The sequence below is a fragment of the Apodemus sylvaticus genome, chromosome 7 (genome assembly GCF_947179515.1).
Source record: "Apodemus sylvaticus chromosome 7, mApoSyl1.1, whole genome shotgun sequence".
Classification (NCBI taxonomy): Eukaryota; Metazoa; Chordata; class Mammalia; order Rodentia; family Muridae; genus Apodemus; species Apodemus sylvaticus.
Genome location: NC_067478.1, coordinates 75,941,434 through 75,956,604, shown reverse-complemented (window position 1 = coordinate 75,956,604; position 15,171 = coordinate 75,941,434). Strand labels below are relative to the sequence as shown.

Below are 15,171 nucleotides of genomic sequence, written 5' to 3'. Positions count from 1 at the left end.
TCTTCCTTTCCAATTTGTATCCCTTTGACCTCCTTATGTTGTCTAATTGTACTTTAATACCTCAAGTACAATACTGAAAAGATAAGGAGAGAGGGGGCAACCTTATCTAGTCCCTGATTTTAGTGGTATTGCTTCAAGTTTCTCTCCATTTAGTCTGATGCTGGCTACCGGTTTGCTCTATATTGCTTTTACTGTGTTTAGGGATGGGCCTTGAATTCCTGTTCTTTCCAAGACTTTAAGCATGAAAGGATGCTGAATTTTGTCAAATGCTTTTTCAGCATCCAATGAAATAACCATGTGCTGAGAAGCATCTGAAAAAATGCTCAACTTCATTAGTCATTAGGGAAATGCAAATCAAAACAACCCTGAGATTTCACCTCACACCAGTCAGAATGGCTAAGATTAAAAACTCAGGAGACAGCAGGTGTTGGCGAGGATGCAAAGAAAGAGGAACACTCCTCCACTGCTGGTGGGGTTGCAAATTGCTACAAACCCTCTGGAAATCAGTCTGGAGGTTCCTCAGAAAACTGGGCACATCAATTCCAGAGGATCCTGCTATACCACTCCTGGGCATATACCCAGAGGATTCCCCAGCATGTAATAAGGATACATGCTCCACTATGTTCACAGCAGCCCTATTTATAATAGCCAGAAGCTGGAAAAAACTCAGGTATCCCTCAACTGAGGAATGGATACAAAAAATGTGGTATATATACACAATGGAGTACTATTCAGCCATTAGAAACAATGAATTCATGAAATCCTTAGGCAAATGGATGGAGTTGGAGAACATCATACTAAGTGAGGTACCCCAGTCTCAAAAGATCAATCATGGTATATGCACTCACTAATAAGTGGATATTAGCCTAGAAAATTGGAATACCCAAAACATAATCCACACATCAAATGATGTCCAAGAAGAACGGAGGAGTGGCCCCTGGTTATGGAAAGACTCAGTGTAGCAGTATAGGGCAATACCAGATCAGGGAAGTGGGAAGGGGTGGATGGGGGAATAGGGGGTGGGAAGAGGGCTTATGGGACTTTCAGGGAGTAGGAAGCCAGAAAAGAGGAAATCATTTGAAATTAAATAAAAAATATATCGAATAAAAGTGACTTGCAGTTGTAGGCAGGGAGATTCCATCTGACCACAACTTCCAGGACTCCATGCTCTACCTACAGAAAGGAATTCATTCCTACTACTGCTTCTTACTCTCCAGACCTATCAGTTTTGAAACCTGTGCCTCCAGCTCCACCAACCTGTGACTCAACCTTGAGACCTGCTGGTCCAAAACTCTGGTGGTCTGAAAATTCTAAGAGCTGTGATGTTTCTCAGAGCTGTTAACACTAAAGGCAGCTTTAGCTAGCTCCCAGTGTGCAGAATTCAAATGTGACTGTTCTTTCAAGTTATCACTCCCATGTGGGATCCTAATTTTCCCTTTTAAAAGTTATTAATCCTAAATTAAGAAATTTTTCTTATGTTCGGCCTTTTCTGTCCCAATTCATCTCTATAGAGGTCACAACTAGAACTAGATTGGAAATAAATAAACAAACAAACAATCTCTGTCCACTCTCTCTATACCAAATACTGAAGAATATTTGGAACAAGCAGAAATATCATGTCTTTTCTGTATAAGCAAGTACAACTACTGAGGACTCTCAGAAGTTTACAAGCCACCACCAAATGGCTTTTATTTACATTTCAAATGATTTCCCCTTCCCTGGTTTCCCCCTCCCTGAAAGTCCCATAAGCCCTCTTCCCTCTCCTGGTTCTCCAATCAACCCCCTCTGGCTTCCCTGTCCTGGTATTCCCCTACACTGCTGCATCAAGCCTTTCCAGGACCAAACAGCCAATAAAATGAAAGTTCTATGTTTGGAAGGTATCTACTACAGCACTTGTAATAAAAGTCAACAGTGAAATGTTTTTAATGCACAAAATGTTCCTTTAACTTTGGATGAATATGTCTAATGCTTAAAATAAGGTCAAGTTGTTTGCTCTCAGTAGAGCTCTATAATATCTTTTATAACGTGATTATAGCAAATCATTAGAGTTTGGAACAAATGGTTAAAGAAAGGTTACCTCTGACTCACATCTGGAAGGCTGTGGTATTAATGTTCTCAATAGTTCGAGATTCAGTAAATTACTCAGATTGAGTAAATGAACCATTACCCATGTATACTACTGGGACAGTCAAAAGCCCTGGCAGGTATGAGTTGCTGATAATTTTTCATCTTAATATAGGCAGGCCTTCATTTTTTTTTTAATAATTTAAGAAAATCAAGAACAGTAAGTTCAATCCAAAAGGAGTATTATTCTAATCCAACTGCCAGAAAGGCAACTCAGAAGAACCAGTGAATAATATATATCAATAATGCCACTTTAAATGAATGTGCTAACTTAAACTTTGATTTTTAATATATTACTGCTGAAAATGCCATACAGATTTTCTTATGGTGTATTTTTTTTCTCTCATGGTTTCTACATTATGCTTTCACCAAATACATGTTGCAGGAATTTGTATGTAGAGATCTCTGTGCAGTCACTGTCTTCTTACTTCTTATGTAATGCTGCTTCCTCAGTATTACTCCCACCACAAGTGTCAGGAGTCGAAAGTCTGTAAGCTGGAGCAGGAGCACCATCACTAGAGCTGCCGAAATGTCTTACAAAGACAGCAGGTCTAAACTTACACTTGACTTCCTCATCTTGATAATTCATGGTGCACAGTTTTGCAAATGTTCCACCTAATAAGGAGCTCTCATCAGAAACAAAGCAACACAGCAATGTAGAGGCTGGCCCACCAAGCCAGACGTTCACTGGAAGATGTTTGAATCCAAAACATTTTTAAAAGTGGGCATTAGCAGCCACTTAGAAAAATTAGAATCAGAAGATCAAAAATATGATTCCAGTTCTAACAGTTACTGTCAAGCAAAATAAACTGTCTCAAACCACAAAAGGAAAAAAAATGGTTACCTCCAGACTATTTTTCTCCAAAAGAAAGAGGACATATATATAGAATAGAATTATCTTCAGAACAGATCTAAAGCATGGAATTCCTGAAAAGCATCCCTGCTTTAGTACTCAGTGAAGTTGAAAAGAGATCCAGTGGCTCACTGGATCTATTTCCTTGATAGATGTTCACACCATCTCCTAATTATGAAAAGAGAATGCAAAAAACTAACCAAGTTCTTTGAAATTATATCATATACCATAGTAAAGTGAAATAGGAAACACTTGGAAAACTTTTCATTTCATACTTTTCATTTATATCATTTGTTTAATTGAACGTGCTGTGGTAAGTAGCAGATATAAAAATGAGTATCTGTTACATAACTAGAAGTATAATAACACACTTTTAGGGAATCAATTACTTTGGTTATTCAATTTTCTGCCCCTGACCTTGGATGATCAAGAATAAGAAACTAGCTATGCTAAAGGAATGTAGCCATAGAATTACTCCTGAGTAGACAGAATGTCATTAGAAATAATTTTTATTTTATCTTATTTTATTTCATTAGATGTTTGTTTGAATCCTAGTGAGAGAAAGATAAAAGGAGGTATAGATTTAGCTGGGGAAGTGGGGAAGATCTGAAAGAAGTTGGGAAAGGAGAAACTATAATCAGATAGTGTATTTTTTTTTTAAAAAAAATCTATTTTCAATAAAAAATACAATACTCCAGCTACTTTAATTTCATGCAGAATAACCACTGTACACAGTACTGACTCTCATGTTCACAACAGCAAGGCAACTGTTCCACCCCCACCCCAAAGCCCTTGAAGAACATAAATAAGACACTACTGTGCTTTCATATAATTCTTAATAAAGCCTACTTCGACTGTACATACATGAACAAGAGTCCATGATGTCATTAATCTTAACATAGAGCCACGTTTCCAGAATGCTTATTGACCTAGTAACAGTGAATATCCAGCATCTTAGGTTCTTGGATCATATACTTCTGGGCCATGAGCGAACTTACTACATTTAAACAAACAAGTCAACAAATAAAGCCTGCAACAATAGTACTCAAAATGGTAAGCAACAATACATTATTTGTGGTATTTTCCTTTAATATTTTAAGATCACAGTTGGCCTCATGTATTGAGACATAAGAATGTATGATGCACACTTGAAGCACTGCTATGGTAGGGACCTGAAGGTCCCTAGCAAACAAAAATGAAAGTGGGGGTTAAGGAGAAAAAGTTAAAAGCCCAAGATAATAGAAAAGCTGATCTACAGAGAAAAAAAAAAAGTATGAAAATAGGTCAAGCAAAATAAGGAGCTCTTATTTACATAGATATTTTATTACAGGCTGGAGAATGGGCTCAGTGTTTAGAAGCACTTGTACTTGCAGAGAACCAAGGGTCACTACCTAGCACCCACATGGCAGCTCACAACCTTCTTTAACTCCAGTCCCAGGAGATCTGAGGATGTCTTCTGACGTCCAAAGACAACAGTCACATATATACAACATGCAAGCAAAATACATATGCATAAGATAATAAAATAAATCTTATTTTAAAACTTGAAATTAAAAAAACTATCGTATTACATTTATTTATCCATTATAGATGTATATGCCCGTTGCAATGCATGCATGTGGAAGTTACAGTACACTTTAAGGCGTCTAGTCTCTCCTTCCTCACTCAATATAGATCTTGGAGATCAAACTCAAGTCATGTGTCTGAGTGGCAAGCATATTTACTTACTGAGCTATCTCAACAGATGTAACGCAATGTATTTTAGCAAAAATACATTTAACAGAAAACTTGGGATTCACAGCTGTCATAAGCTTTGCATTTATACATTTGGAAAGCAAACTTTTAATGTAAGTATAATATAAGCAACTATATGACTTTCAGTTTGAACCATGCCCACCATAATGAAAGATGAAACAAGTTACTACAGCATCATTCATTGCTAAAAATACTGAAACAAAAGGTCTTTGAGATTAGCTTTCCTAATTATTTCCCAAAGGAAAATAAACAAATGACCCTCCAAATAACTCCTTCATAATAGAATCTTAATATAGCTTTTCATCAATTATAACTTTCACAGAAACAGCTGTACTTGATACAGATTTTGAAAATGTTAGCGTCAATCATAACTACACCTAATCAATCTTTTAAAACTAAATTACAAGTCCAAGACAGAAATCATTTTTAAACAGTATTTATAGAATTGTCCACCATAGTAAATGAAGTGCTAAAAAGTTCTATGTAAACTTTCAGCAAACTATACTTCTTAAAATTTCTTTTACCTTATTTTCTTACCAATAAGACATACTACAAAAATATAAATGGTTACTATAATAATAATAATCTTGCAAGAGCAATTCTTGTTTGTTTCAATAAAATTAAACTAGTTGAAATGCTGTATTCTTTAAATGATTAAATACTCAGGTTCTGATAATGAACTCTTTTGTGAAGAATGTCATTAACAAAATCTTATACATTAAATATGATTCATTGATTTTACTTTATAGTGTTTGCATGTGCTATATGCTGGCATTTATAGAACAGCAGTGACATCTCTAAAAAGTGTGAGGACAGAATACAAAGTATTTAATTGAAAACTTAAATTTAGCCGGGCAGTGGTGGCGCATGTCTGTAATCCCAGCACTTGGGAGGCAGAGGCAGGTGGGCAGGTGGATTTCTGAGTTCAAGACCAGCCTGAAAACACTGTCTCGAAAAACCACAAAAAAAAAAAAAAAAGCCCAGAAAACTTAAATCTTCACTTTCTGAAGAATAAGGGAATCAGCCTATAACCTCCATGTAAGCTGGAGCACATGAACTAAATACCAAAACAATGTTCCATCTCTTCAGTGACTCCCATCAGTAATCATTACATTGCCAAAACATTGTCCAACCACGAACACCTTAATCAAAGCAGCTGGTTAATTTGACTTCTTCAAAGGAGATTGAGAAATGTCACTATCACCTCACCTGACATTATAATAGTCACTCTCTTTCCATACCTCAGCTATGTATAATTCTGTCCAGCTATATGCTGTCTCTGGAAGTGCTAGAATATGTCAAAGGGAGGAAGGTTAACCTAAAGGCGGATTCAATCTATATCACTGATGGTAGACTGTCACTTATGTGGGGGTGAGATCTTACAATGATAAAGATACATGGGGTCAACCATCGTCCTGTAAGGAAACCCAGTAAACTCACTGGTTCACCAAAAACTGTTGTTTGTCTATCAATGGTACCCTACCTAGGATGAATAGATATTTCTCCAGAAAAAAATAACACAAGTATAATAAATCAGTATTGACACACTGTACATAATGATAATTTTTACAGATAGTACTATTCTAGCCTTCAAAATTATCTAGACATGAATTTCAATAATCCATATGCAACCTATTCTACTTCTCATTAGTATTAATGACCACCTTTGTTAATATTGTTAAATAACAGCTGAGAAGCCAAAAAAGATAATTAGCAATGGCACTGTTTTAAAACCTTAAAAAAAACACAATTTCTTTTGTTTTTTTTTGTTTTTTTTTTTTTTGGTTTTTTGAGACAGGATTTCTCTGTATAGCCCTGGCTGTCCTGAACTCACTCTGTAGACCAGACTGGCCTCAACCTCAGACATCCACCTGTCTCTGCCTCCCAAGTGCTGGGATTAAAGGCGTACACCACCACCGCCCAGCTGACACAATTTATCGATATTTTATGCTTCTGAATATGTTCTATTGGTTTCTATTTTAATTCAACCACAATGTAGTACACACTGCTGATATAGTCAACCCTTTAAAATGTTTTGGAATGTATTTAATGACCCAGTGTTCTACTCATTGACCATTTGGATAAGATCATAAATATGACCAACTAACTATACAGTGCATTAAAAATACATCGTACAAGCTAAAAAAAAAAAAATGAGCATTCTACAGTGATTGGCTATGTTGTTCTCCAATATCAATTAGGCCAAAGTAGCTGACAACATAGCCCAGATTCACAATGCCTTTGTATGTCTCCTGATTTTTAAATCAGCTTCTCTATCATTTGCTGTCAAAACAAAGTTAGTTTCTTTTACCATGATAGGGAGCTTTCACTGTCTCTGGCTCTTCCAGAAGTGTGGCTCATTCTCTAGCAAGCTTGTTCACTGTACATTCCTCAAAACAACAACCAAAAGTAAATTTAAATTTTTCTTTAATTTTAAATGTAAAAGAAATTCAAACATCCGTAGGAGTGTGTCTCTCATAATAATACTGTGGCATATTCTCAGAAGTAGGCTAGTAACACAGGAAATCTACCCTACCCTATGCTAACCCTTTCTCGAAACACTTTTTTTCGTTTTTTTTTTTTTTTTTTTTTTTTTTTAAATAATGTGTATGGTTGTTTTTCTCACATGCTTGTGTGTCCTCCACAGTGCCAACAGGGTTCAGAAGTTAGCATAAGATGCCATGGAACTAGAGTTATAGGCTGTGAGCCACCATGTGGGTGCTGGGAGTGCAATTAGGGATCCCCTGGAAGAGCACAGAGTGCTCTTGACTGCTGAGCCATCTCTTCAGGCCTCTTTCTTGAATTTTTTGTTTGCCCTTTAAAATCTGCTTACTTTTACTCACTCTAAAGTATTTAGGTTTTGCATTTTTGTCCAAAATCTACCCTACCTTCAAGAGGCTCAATCTATTAGAAATGTATTACAGCATATCTGAAGTTACTATGTAAATGTCTCTTCAATTCTACTGTGTGTGCTTACTGGTCTATGGCGTACAATGCTGAACTCAGTATGCCCAGAAAAACCAGAAGCCATAGAAGGATTGATTAAGCATGGTATCAACTGAAACAAATCCACAAATCAGTAACTTGAAGATTACAATATATTAATCAAGAAGTTCATTACCAGTACATAGTAACTGTTTAAAATTATTTTGATAGCTATTTCGGGGGACAGACTTCAATAACATCCACTAGGTACTGAATTAACAACCCAAGGGACAGAATAAGAAAAAAAATAGGATAAAAAGAATGAAGAATGGAATTGGGCCAGAGAGATTAACAGGAAAACAATCTCCACAGAAATTAAAAGCAATGCTCAAGGAGAAGAAACAAAACATTTTGCTTCCAAAATACTCAGTCTAAAACTTTGGCATTTCTCTGCCATGTTTCTAACATTCTTACTATCACCCTGACTCACACTCTTGAAATGGGAAATTAGTAACTATGTCAAAATTCCTCAAAAACATGTAAGACGTAGGTCTCAGCAATCACTGTACTTTGGCCAATTCAGTTAAAGTTCCACTTATTCTGGCTAATAATTCTAGATAATCTAGGAATTACTATCAAATAAATGATCACTCTGCACATAATAAGCAAGCTATCTGCTATCAATCATTTAAACATGGACTAGACTGATCTATTGTAAATACCTTTATAGATTAAAAAAAAAAAAGTCACTCTTATGAACCTGTCAAACTGAAATTGATACACTGGAACTTCTGGCACAATTCACAATTAATCTAGTTTCCAATCATAACATAATACATTTCTATCTTCAAGTCGTTCCTTGTTCATGATAATATTCCCTTCCTTAAAAGTTCTTATAACTACAAGGATGTGCGAAATCCTTTTTAAGCTTAATTCCTGTCTTCATAGGCCCTTATATTCTCTCCTTCCAGGTAATCCTCTAACATTTATGCTCTGTATCAATGAAATTATAAACAAAGACCTTACCACACATGAAAGAAAGAAAAATGCATGTGTGTACACACACACAGAGAGAGAGAGTACAGAGAGAAAGAATGTGACAATCCTTCATACACATTAAATAAGCAATATATTAAGATGATACACAATGGCCAGTGACATGAGTATATGGAAGAACCAGTGCCCTGATACACTGCTAAGAGTATAACCATTTTGGAAAGCAATTTGACAACTTTAAATATTAATCATATAACTAGCACTGAGCTCAGCACCCCAAAGTGAGTATTTTGAACAATAAATTCCCACACAAAAACAAACATCAAGCTGGGCAGTGGTGGCACATGCCTTTAATCCCAGCACTTGGGAGGTAGAGGCAGGTGGATTTCCGAGTTGGAGGCCAGCCTGGTTTACAGAATGAGTTTCAGGACAGCCAGGGCTAGAGAGAAACCCTGTCTCAAAAAAACAAAAAGAAAAAAGAAAAAAATAAAGAAATGTCCAACATCCTTGGTCATCAGGGAAAGGCAAATCAAAATGACCCTGAGATTCCACCTCACACCAGTCAGATCAAAAGCTCAGGTAACAGCAGCTGCTGACGAGGATATGGAGAAAGAGGAACACTCCTCCATTGTTGGTGGGATTGCAAGCTGGTACAATCACTCTGGAAATCAGTCTAGTGGTTCCTCAGAAAATAGGACATAGTACTACCTATGGATCATAGTACTACCTGAGGACCCAGCTATACCACTCCTGAGCATATACACAAAAGATGCTCCAACGTGTAATAAGGACACAAGCTCCACTAAGCTCATAGTGGCTTTATTTATAATAGCCAGAAGGTGGAAAGAACCCAGATGTCCTCCAACAGAGGAATGGATAAAGAAAATGTCGTATATATACACAATGGAGTACTACTCAGCTATTAAAAACAATGACTTCATGAAATTCTTAGGGAAATGGAAGGAACTAAAGAATATCATCCTAGAGGTGTGGTGGCGCACACCTATAATCCCAGCACTTGGGAGGCAGAGGCAGGCAGATTTCTGAGTTCGAGGCCAGCCTGGTCTAAAGAGTGAGACAGCCAGGACTATACAAAGAAACCCTGTCTTGAAAAAAAAAAAAAAAGAATATCATCCTGAGTGAGGTACCAATCACAAAAGAACACACATGGTATGTACTCACTGATAAGTGGACATTAGCTCAAAGGTTCAGAATACCCAAGATACAATTCATAGACTACAGGAAGCTCAAGAAGAAGGAAGACCAAAGTGTGGATGCTTCAGTCCTTCTTAGAAGGGGGATCAAAATACGCATGGGAGGAGATACACAGTGTAGAGCAAAGTGTGAAGGAAAGGCCATTCAGACTGTCCCACCCGGGGATCCATCCCATATACAGTCACCAAACCCAGACACTATTGCAGATGTCAAAAAGTGCTTGCTGACAGGAGCCTGATATAGCTGTCTCCTGAAAGGCTCATCAAAAGAATATCAAAAGAATACACCTTTTTCTCAGCACCTCATGGTACCTTCTCCAAAATCAACCATATAATTGGTCACAAGACAGAACTCAACAGATATAGGAAGATCGAACTAAGCCCATGCCTCCTATCAGATCACTTTGGAGTAAGAATGGTCTTCAATAGCAACAAAAACAACAGAAAGCCCACATATACATGGAAGCTGAACAATACTATACTCAATGATACCTTGGTCAAGGAAGAAATAAAGAAAGAAATCAAAGACAGAATTTAATGAAAATGAAGGCACAACATACCCAAATTTATGGGATACAATGAAAGCACTGCTAAGAGGAAAACTAATAACCCTGAGTGCCTCCAAAATGAAACTGGAAAGAGCATACTAGTGTATGCTCTTAAGGCAGCTTAAGGCAGACCTGAAAGATCTGGAACAAAAAGAAGTTAATTCACCCAAGAGGAATAGAAGACAGGAAATCATCAAACTCAGAGCTGAAATTAATCAAGTAGAAACAAAGAGAACCATACAAAGAATTAACAAAACCAGGAACTGGTTCTTTGAGAAAATCAGCAAGATAGATAAACTCTTAGCCAGACTAATCAAAAGGCACAGAGACAGTTTCCAAATTAACAAAATTAGAAATGAAAAGGGAGATAGAACAACAGAAACTGAGGAAATTCAAAAAAATCATCAGCTCCTACTCCAAAAACACAACTGGAGAATCTGGAGGAAATGGACAAATCCTAGACAGATACCAAATACCAAAATTAAATCAGGATCAAATAGATCATCTAAACAGTCCCATAACCCCTAAAGAAATAGAAGTGGTCACTGAAAGCCTTCCAACCAAAAAATGCATGGGACCAGATGGTTTTAGTGCAGAATTCTATCAGACCGGCAAAGAGGAACTAACACCAATACTCTTGAAACTATTCCACAAAATAGAAACAGAAAGAACACTATCCAACTCGTTCTATGAAGCCACAATTACTGATACCAAAACCACACAAAGATCCATCAAAGAAAGAGAACTTCAGACCAGTTTCCCTAATGAATATTGATACAAAAATACTCAATAAAATTCTTGCCAACCAAATCCAAGAACACATCAAAACAATCATCCACCATGATCAAGTAGGCTTCATCCCAAGAATGCAGGGATAGTTCAATATACGGAAATCCATCAATGCAATCCACTACATAAACAAACTCAAAGAAAAAGCCACATGGTCATTTCAGTAGATGCTGAAAAAGCTTTTGACAAAAATTCAGCATCCTTTCATGCTAAAAGTCTTGGGAAGAACAGGAATTCAAGGCCCATACCTAAACATAGTAAAAGCAATATACAGCAAACCGATAGCCAACATCAAACTAAATGGAGAGAAACTTGAAGCAATCCCACTAAAATCAGGGACTAGACAAGGCTGCCCTCTCTCTCCATATCTTTACAATATAGTACTTGAAGTTCTAGCTAGAGCAATTAGACAACATAAGGAAGTCAAAGGGATACAAATTGGAAAGGAAGAAGTCAAATTATCACTACTCGCAGATGATATGATAGTATACTTGAGTGACCCAAAAAACTCCACCAGAGAATTCCTACAGCTGAAAAACAACTTTAGCAAAGTGACTGGTTATAAAATCAACTCAAGCAAATCAGTAGCCTTCCTGTGCTCAAAAGGATAAGCAAGCTGAGAAAGAAATTAAGAGAAATGACACCTTTCACAATAGCCACAAACAATATAAAGTATCTTGGTGTGACTCTAACCAAACAAGTGAAAGATCTGTATGACAAGAACCTCAGGTCTCTGAAGAAGGAAATCCAAGAATACCTCAGAAAATGGAAAACTCTTCCATGCTCGTGGATTGGCAGGATTAATATAGTAAAAATGGTCATCTTGTCAAAAGCAATCTACAGATTCAATGCAATACCCATCAAAATCCCAACTCAGTTCTTCACAGAGTTAGAAAGAGCAATTCTCAAATTCATCTGGAATAACAAAAAGCCCAGGATAGCTAAAACTATTCTCAACAGTAAAAGAAATTCTGGGGGAATCAGTATCCCTGACCTCAAACAATACTACAGAGCAATAGTGTTAAAAACTGCATGGTATTGGTACAGTGACAGGCAGGTTGATCAATGGAATAGAATTGAAGACCCAGAAATGAACCCACACACCTATGGCCACTTGATCCTCGACAAAGAGGCTGAAAACATCCAATGGGAAAAAGATAGCCTTTTCAACAAATGGTGCTGGTTCAACTGGAGGTCAGCACACAGAAGAATGCAAATAGATCCATTCTTATCTCTTTGTACTAAGCTCAACTCCAAGTGGATCAAGGACATAAAACCAGACACACTGAAACTAATAGAAAAGAAACTGAGGAAGAGCCTTGAGGACATGGGCACAGGGGAAAAGTTCCTGAATAGAACACCAATAGCTTATGCTCTAAGATCAAGAACTGACAAATGGGACCTCATAAAATTACAAAGTTTTTGTAAGGCAAAGGACACTGTCAAGTGGACAAAACGGCAACCAACAAATTGGGAAAGGATCTCCACCAACCCTACATCTGACAGAGGGCTAATATCTAATATATACAAAGAACTCAAGTTAGACTCCAGAGAGCCAAATAACCCTATTAAAAAATGGGGTACAAAGCTAAACAAAGAATTTTCACCTGAAGAATTTTGAATGGCTGAGAAGCACCTTAAGAAATGTTCAACATCATTAATCATTAGGGAAATGCAAACCAAAACAAGCCTGAGATTTCACCTCACACCAGTCAGAATGGCTAAGATTAAAAACTCAGGAGACAGCAGGTGTTGGTGAGGATGTGGAAAGAGGAACACTCCTCCACTGCTGGTGGGATTGCAAGTTGGTACAACTACTCTGGAAATCAGTCTGGTGGTTCCTCAGAAAACTGGGCATGACAATTCCGGAGGACCCTGTTATACCACTCCTGGGCATATACCCAGAGGATTCCCTGGCATGCAATAAGGATGCATGCTCCATTATGTTCATAGCAGCTTTATTTATAATAGCTAGAAGCTGGAAAGAATCCAGATGTTCCTCAATGGAGGAATGGATACAGAAAATGTGGTATATTTACACAATGGAATACTACTCAGCAATTAAAAACAATGAATTCATGAAATTTTTAGGCAAATGGTTGGAACTGGAAAATATCACCCTAAGTGAGGTAACCCAATCACAAAAGAAACACATGGAATGCAGTCACTGATAAGTGGATATTAATTAGCCCAGAAGCTCTGAATACTCTAGACACAATTAACATATCAAATGATTCCCAAGAAAAGGAAGGAGGGGGCCCTGTTCCTGGAAAGCTTGATCTAGCATTGTAGGGGAAATGGGAGGGGGGGGTCATTGGGGAATGGGCAGAGGGAAGAGGGCTTATGGGACTTATGGGAAGGGGGGAACCGGGAAAGGGGAAAGTATTTGGAATGTAAACAAAGAATATAGAAAATAATATATATATTCTATATATATTAACATGAACACCCAAAATATTCATTTTAGAAATACAAGAATAAAGATGAAGTGGGAGCGGGGTATCAATTCTGTCCATTTCAGTATTCTTGTTTATATATAATACCAGGCAATATGAAGGAACAGAAAACAATTTTCTTGACCAGTGTCCCAAAACCTCTGATAGCCCAAAACTGCCTGTCATATCTGATAAATATGCCACAACATTTCAAAAATTATAGTTTAAAATGTTAGTTTTTTAGGGACTGAAGAGATAGGTCAATAATTAAGACCACATGCTCCCAGAGGACCCAAGTTTAGACCTAGTGCTCTCACACTGGGAGGCTCACAGCACCTAGAACTCTAGTTCCAGGGTAACCAATTAGTTCTGGCCACCGTCGGAATCCACATACCCATGCACTCACAGATGCATGTGCATGTATGTGTACATACATACACATACATAAATAAGTAAACAAACAAACAAACGTTTTAAATGTATTTTAGGTTTTTTTTTTTTTCAAAGTTCGAAAGTGTAGAGGAATTCAATAGCTGCTCTGTCAAGAGATCACATCCAAAGACTGTCTAGATCTGGCTAGAATGCAGACTCACTCTGGATTACAGTATAATCTGACTGGAATACAGACATGTGCTTTAATGCCTAACAATGAAGGTAAGGTTAGTTTGTAGAAGGAAGCAGCCATGTTTGAAAGTGATAGTTAACTGAGGGGCAGACAAAGTGATGATTCTAAAAGGTTTAACAATTAGTCAGAGATGGATATACCTGACCCTCCCAAGAACAATATAGAAAAGAGAAGCAACTTGAGAGCAACACAGAAAGAAGAGTGGGTGTGTATGGCAGTTTTAAATGGGAGAGTTTCACAAAGACAGGTAGCAGAGAGAACAAGCTAGACACTGGTAAAGACAGAAGGAGCCAGAGAATGAGAAAAAGCCAGAAGATGAGAACTATTGCCAAAGTTAATATGAGACCAAGCATAACAATTCAGTAAGAAGCCAAGAGAAGACAAATGAATCAGTAATCTCAGAAGACTAGATTGTAAGAAGGCTGGAGGCTCTCAGGCCTAGGCCTAGGGATAGTTAGGGCAGAGAAAGAAAATGCTCTGGGCCTCAGCCCAAGCCCTGTACTTTCACATACAGATATGGCTCTCATCTCATCTCTCCAGCTGAGGAAATTAAAACAACATTTATAAGAATGAAAACTATCTTTTTACTTGCAATTCTGGCCTAGGGTAAAGAGGGCCATATTTGGTAATGGAAAGATGAAATTTTTATAACAAAATTTTAGATCATAATTAGAAACCATAAGTTATAAAGCTGGACCTGATCTATCATTTAGAGCTAGTAAATTATTTATGTTCAAGCTTACAAAAATTCAATAATGTATTTCAAGCAAATAATTCTTATAGAGGTTCAAAATGCCCATTTTCCCATGAATATACCAACAAATGAGTTACTATTCAACAATGGTGTAAATAGACAATGAAATAGAGAAAGAATGTGATTATGAACAACATGATCATTCTGTTAAGG

At 37.2% G+C, this 15,171-nt stretch overlaps 1 protein-coding gene across 1 annotated transcript in view; it reads right to left on the bottom strand.

The window, feature by feature from the left end:
* Ddx10 (DEAD-box helicase 10) overlaps positions 1-15,171 on the bottom strand; it is a 143,317-nt gene that overhangs the window by 84,331 nt on the left and 43,815 nt on the right. The gene's annotated exons all lie outside the window — the stretch shown is intronic.